This window comes from Rhinatrema bivittatum, chromosome 10 (assembly GCF_901001135.1).
Source record: "Rhinatrema bivittatum chromosome 10, aRhiBiv1.1, whole genome shotgun sequence".
Lineage (NCBI taxonomy): Eukaryota > Metazoa > Chordata > Amphibia > Gymnophiona > Rhinatrematidae > Rhinatrema > Rhinatrema bivittatum.
In genome coordinates this window covers 64,031,103-64,038,156 of record NC_042624.1, presented here as the reverse complement: position 1 = coordinate 64,038,156, position 7,054 = coordinate 64,031,103, and positions in this window count along the sequence as shown.

Below are 7,054 nucleotides of genomic sequence, written 5' to 3'. Positions count from 1 at the left end.
GCGATACGGACATCGGTGCCATCGATACCGACGCAGATACCTTCCAGGCCGTCCACGGTGCCCTCGGCGATTCCTTCGATTTTCTCGGAGCCTCGGCCGGGACCTTCGGGTATCCAACCCCCTTCTCATCCTACAGGTCAGTCTGCTGATCCTTATGACACCTGGGATGATGATACATCTTCAGACACCGATGACTTACCTTCACCTCCTTCTCCTACTGAAAGTAGAAAGCGTTTTCCTCCAGAGGACCTTTCTTTCATTGCTTTTGTGAAGGAAATGTCTGAGCTGGTCCCTTTTCAGCTTCAGACAGAGCAGGATGATAGGCACCAGACGATGGAGTTGCTCCAGTTCCTGGATGCCCCTAAAGTGATCACTTCTATTCCCATTCATCAAGTTCTTCTTGACCTCCTCAAAAAGAACTGGGAAAACCCTGGTTCCTTTGCCCCAGTCCATAGAAAAGCTGACACTACCCATTTAGTGCAGTCAGCCCCCGGCTTTCAAAAATCTCAGCTCGACCACCACTCAGTTGTGGTAGAATCTGCTCAAAAGAAAGCAAAAAGAACGACGCCTCACTCATCTACCCCTCCTGTTAAGGAACACAAGTTCCTAGACAGTATTGGTCGACAAGTGTTCCAAGGGGCCATGCTCATCTCCAGAATTGCTGCTTACCAGCTGTATATGACCCAATACAATAGGGTCATCTTCAAACAGATACAGGACTTCTCTGAAACCCTGCCTGAACAATTCCAAGACCAGCTTCAAATCCTTGTCAACAAGGGGTTTGAGGCAGGAAAGCATGCGATAAGAACAGCTTACGATATCTTCGACACCTCTACTAGAGTGTCTGCAGCTGCCATTTCGGCAAGACGATGGGCCTGGCTCAAATCTTCTGACCTTCGCCCAGAAGTACAAGACAGGCTATCTGACCTACCATGTGTAGGAGACAATCTGTTCGGTGAGCAGATCCAGCAAATGGTGGCTGAATTAAAGGACCATCATGAGACCCTTAAACAGCTCTTATCGTTACCTCCCGACTTCCCCTTAAGACAGCCCTTCAGAAAAGACTCGAAGAAGTCATTCTTCCGTCCAAGGAAGTACTATCCTCCACCAGCAAGGTCCCGAACTACGAGGCCTTATCAAAAGCCTCAGCCTCGCCAGGCCCGAAAGCAGAAGCCTCAAGCAGCTCCCCAGCTGGGGCCTGCTTCAGGTTTTTGATTTTCACTTGGAGAGCAGCAGCCTGATTCCTCTGCCAAGCATACCAGTGGGAGGTCGATTGTGCCACTTTCACAACATGTGGCAATCAATCACAACTGACCAATGGGTGCTAGCAGTCATTGCTCAGGGTTACCACCTAAACTTTCTCGCTCTTCCACCAGACTCACCACCTCTGCAGGCGTGCACTGCAGAGTATCCGATCAATCGGTCCTTCTGGAGCTGGAGGTTTCCCCTCTTCTCCAGTTAAGAGCAATAGAACCCGTCCCACTCTTGCAGCAAAGCCTAGGGTTCTATTCCCGGTACTTTTTGATCCCCCAAAAATCTGGGGGGACTTCGTCCAATTCTGGACCTACATGCTCTCAACAAGTACCTCCAGCGGGAAAAGTTCAAGATGGTAACCTTGGGCTCGCTTCTACCTCTTCTACAAAGAGGAGACTGGCTCTGCTCTCTGGACCTCCAGGATGCATACACACACATTGCGATCACTCCAACTCATCACAAGTACCTCAGGTTTTTAGAAGGCCCAAAGCACTATCAATATCGAGTGCTTCCCTTCGGCCTAGCGTCTGCACCACGAATCTTCGCCAAATGTCTCGTAGTTGTAGCAGCATTCCTCAGGAAAGAAGGTGTGCACGTCTAACCCTATCTGGATGACTGGTTAATCATGGCTCCAACCCAGCAAGCCGCTCGGTCGTCCCTCTATTTCACCCTACACACTCTAATTTGTCTAGGATTTCTTGTCAATTACGAGAAATCCTATTTAATCCCATCTCAAAACTTGTCGTTAATTGGGGCAGACTTGGACACTTTACAGGCAAAAGCCTTTCTACCTCGATAACGAGTGCTAACACTCGTGACCCTCGCTCACCAGTCTCAACATACAGCAACAGCTCGCCAATTCCTCGTCCTGCTGGGACACATGGCGTCCTCCGTCCGTGTTACACCAATGGCCCGCCTGGCCATGAACTCATGCATTGGACTCTGAGGTCACAATGGATTCAAGCTGTTCAGCCTCTGTCGACCATTGTCCACATCACCAACTCACTCCATCTGTCTCTCGCCTGGTGGAAGGATCAGACCAATCTCCTCCAGGGACTGCCTTTTCAAGTGCCAGATCCTCAACTCATTCTCACCACCAACGCTTCCAACCTTGGGTGGGGAGCCCACGTGAACAATCTACAAACACAAGGATCTTGGTCTCCAGAGGAAGCCAAACATCAAATAAACTTCCTAGCACTTCGAGCAATGCGATATACTCTCAGGGCTTTTCAGGAATGCCTATCAAATCACGTCATCCTGAGTCAGATGGACAACCAGGTAGCCATGTGGTACATCAACAAGCAGGGAGGCACAGGCTCCTTCCTCCTGTGTCAGGAAGCTGCGCAGATTTGGGCGGAAGCGCTCTCCCACTCGATGTACCTCAGGGCCACCTACTTGCCGGGAGTAGACAGTGTCTTAGCAGACAAACTGAGTCGCGTTTTCCAGCCACACGAGTGGTCTCTCAACCCCTCTGTAGTGACCTCAATCTTTCGCCAATGGGAATACTCCCAGACAGACCTCTTTGCTTCCCCTCAGAACCACAAAGTGGACAATTACTGCTCCCTCATTCGCAGCAAACACTCTCAGCCCAGAGATGCATTCTCCCTCTTTTGGACAACCGGTCTGTTTTATGCATTCCCTCCGCTTCCTCTTCTTTCGAAGACTCTCGTGAAGTTACGTCAGGACAAGGGAACCATGATCCTGATAGCACCTCACTAGCCACGCCAAGTGTGGTTTCCCATACTCCAGGATCTCTCCATCCGCAGGCACATTCCCTTGGGAACGGACCCGCATCTGATCACTCAAAATGACAGATGCCTACGCCATCCCAATCTTCAGGCCTTGTCCCTGACGGCATGGTTTTGAAAGGTTAATCCTTCAACCACTTAACCTTTCAGATTCGGTTTCTCGTGTCCTGATTGCTTCACGCAAGCCTTCCACAAGAAAATCTTATTCCTATAAATGGAAAAGGTACACATCATGGTGCACTTCGCAGTCCCTTGATCTCTTTTCCTGTCCAATCCCAAGGTTTTTGGATTATCTCTGGCATTTGTCGGAGTCAGGTCTAAAAACCTCTTCCATCAGAATGCATGTCAGTGCGGTAGCCGCCTTCCATAAAGGTGTCGGGGATGTCCCTATATCAGTACAACCCCTCATAACACGATTTTTAAAGGGCTTGCTTCATATCAAGCCACCTTTACGACCTCCGGCTCTTTCTTGGGACCTTAATCTGGTTCTCGGTCGGCTCATGAAAACTCCATTGGAGCCTCTTCACTCCTGTGACCTAAAATATCTCACATGGAAAGTGATTTTCCTTTTAGCTATCACTTCAGCTCGCAGGGTTAGTGAGTTACAGGCCCTAGTTACCTATCCACCTTACACTAAACTCCTGCAGGACAGGGCGGTACTCCGCACTCACCCTAAGTTTTTACCCAAGGTAGTTTCGGAGTTTCACATTAATCAATCCATCATACTACCTACCTTTTTTCCCAGGCCCCATTACAATCCAGGGGAACAGGCTCTGCATACCCTTGACTGTAAACGGGCTCTAGCTTTCTACCTAGACCGTACACTTGCCCACAAGAAGAGCACTCAGTTATTCCTCTCTTTCCATCCCAACAAATTAGGGCAACCTGTGGGTAAGCAGACTCCTCCTGGTTGGCAGACTGCATATCCTTTTGCTACCAGCAAGCAGGCATTCCTTTTCAAGACTGTGTTAAAGCACACTCTGTGAGGACCATGGCGACTTCAGTAGCACACCTAAGATCGGTGCCCCTTCCTGACATTTGCAGGGCTGCCACCTGGAGCTCTCTCCATACCTTCGCAGCCCACTAATGCATGGACAAAGCCGGAAGACAAGATACCATCTTCGGCCAGTCTGTCCTGCGTAACCTATTTCCAACGTGACGTACCAACACCCTTCCGCATGCCCAGTGGGGTTCAGGATGCCCTCTACCAAATTGCACCCCAGTTGTTGTGCCTGTTGCACGCCGTTGGGTACATTTGGTGCATGTTCGGACATCCTCAGCTCTGTACTACCCATATGTGAGGACTACCAACCTGCTTGTCCTGTGAGAAAGCAAGTGTTGCTTACCTGTAAAAGGTGTTCTCACAGGACAGCAGGATGTTAATCCTCACGAAACCCGCCCCGCGGTGTTGGGTTCGTATCGTTTTGTTGTTTTATTATTCGGCACTAACTGTAGCTTTCAAATAAGACTGAGGGGGGACCCCTGCTGGCTGCAGGGTTAGTGCCATGCTGGGCATGCCTAGTAGCAGCCAGTCAAAGTTCTGGAAACTTTGACAGAAGTTTTCCGTGATTGGGCTCCATCCTGATGATGTCACCCATATGTGAGGACTAACATCCAGCTGTCCTGTGAGAACACCTGTTACAAGTAAGGAACACTTGCTATACATGCATAACCTTTGCTGATGCTTATCCAACCCATGGGAGCATTTAATAAAGCAGATAGGGGAGCCACTGCTTAATGGATTGCCAGAAGGGGACTATCTTTATACACTCCCACCATATATGAAAGAAGGATCCCATGGCGCCGCATTCCCACCAACACTTAGAGATCTCAGGGAATATCCTGTGTAGTTTTTCAGGGTCTAGGTGCCATCTATAAAGCATTTTATTGCTATTGTCCTGTATATGTGCCAATACGGAACATTTACTGGCTCTCTGAAAGATAGCGTCCCACAACTTGGCAGGAATAGTCTCCCCTAGATCTACTTCCCATTTGGCAATATGATTGAGTGGGAGTTCTGGTTGTATTCAACATACCATCTATTTTGTTTAGCGTGTCGGCTGCAAAGCACATATTCTCAAAAAGGGATTGCGATTCTCCTAAGTTTCTGCATTTTACATATATCGTTAATAAAATGTCTGTCTTGAGCAAAGATTAGAAAGTTGGCCGATGTTAATGCGTATTTTTCCATTAATTGCGCCATTGTCAGTAATTCGCCTCCCTGACGCAAGTGGCCTGTAGTGGTGATGCCCGCCAGTTGCCAATCTTGAAATGCCTCTGATAGTCAATAGCAAACTCTTTGTTATTATACAAATGTTTTATAGTAAAAGGTGTGATTCCCAGCTACTTTGCCTTTCCATTTCTCCCAAACCTGTAATGTGCTCCTTAAAGACCAGGGTAAGCAATGTATGTGTTTCCATGTTTGTCATGGCTGCCATGGAAGTGCTCCGATAGGCATCGCACCGAGCATAAATGGATCAGCAGTGACCCATTGTTTGGGAGCATGTACCCTTGCCATATTTATTACTGCTTTCATTTGTGCGGCTGCTTTGTACGCTTGGAAATCTGGCACTCCCAAACCTCTGCATATCTTAGCCTGATGTAAGGTGCGTCTGGCCACTCTTGGAGGCCTGCTGCGCCAGATAAAGTAAAAAAAATTTCCTTTGCGTTTTACGGAGAAGGGCTGACGACAAGAATATGGGAAGTGTAGTAAATAGGTATAGATACTGGGGTAGGACTTTCATTATGATGATCGCAACCTACCCCATCCACATAAATGGGCCTTTCTGCCACTTATCTAGATCTTTATCTATGGATCTCGAGAGGGGAATATAATTAAGGTTATAAAGGTCCTCCAGATTTGCATTGAGATGAATTCCCAAATATTTTAATGACTTTTTGGCCCACTGAAAGGAAAACATCCATAGAAATGACGGCAGAAGAAGACCAAATGGCCCATCTAGTTTGCCCAGCAAGCTTATACACTTTCCTTTTTTTTTTTTCTCTCATACTTATCTGTTACTCTTGGCTCTTAGTAACCTATTTGGTTCTGTTTCCCTTCCACCCCACCATTATTTATTTATTTATTTTTATTTATTTAAAGGCATTTATATACCGACGTACGTTGGGAACATCTCGTCGGTTTACAGAGAACGCAACAAGCAACAGGCTTTACATGTAACAAGTAACCAATAGAACAAGGGAAGCGAGGGAGGGAGGAGGTAGATAACAAAGGAACTGAGGAGGGTAGGGGGGAAGGCAAACTAAATAAACTCGACAATTTTACATATTTACAAAAATGGCAGTGGCGCTTACATCATAGGTAGCTAGTATAGATAATTGTAGATATTTACAAAAAAGGGGGGGGGGTGGAAAGGGGAGGAGGGGGGGTAGGTGTAGGAGTGGGTGAAGAGCCAGGTCTTCAAGTTCTGTTTAAAAATTTTGGGGCAGGTTTCTTGGCGGAGTGAGGTGGGTAGCTTGTTCCAGAGGGAGGGGCCAGCAAGGGATAAGGCTCTTTCCTTGGTGGAGCGCAGTTTAGTGAGTTTGGGAGATGGGATGTGAAGAGTGGCGAAATATTGTTTTCTGGTGGGTCTGTTGCTGTTATGAAAGGTGAAGACTTCTTTGAACCAATGTAGTTTTGGTTGTGTAGGGATTTGTGTATAAGGGTGAGCGTTTTGTAGGTGATACGAGCTGATACAGGCAGCCAGTGCAGATGTTTGAGAACTGGAGTTATGTGGTCGTTTCTGTGTGTGTTGGTGAGGATGCGGGCCGCCGCATTTTGTAGGAGTTGCAGTGGTTGAAGGGTGTTTTTAGGTAGACCCAGGAGCAAGGAATTGCAGTAATCAATCTTAGATAGGATGAGGGCTTGGAGTATAGTGCGAAAGTCGTTGAGATGCAACAGGGGTTTGAGTTTTTTGAGTGTGTGTAGTTTGAAATAGCAGTCTTTGATGATGGTGTTGATGAATTTTTTGAAGTTGAACTGGTTGTCAAGTGTAACACCAAGGCTGCGTATATGTGGAGGGAAGGATATATTGGTAGGGGTGGACAGTGCT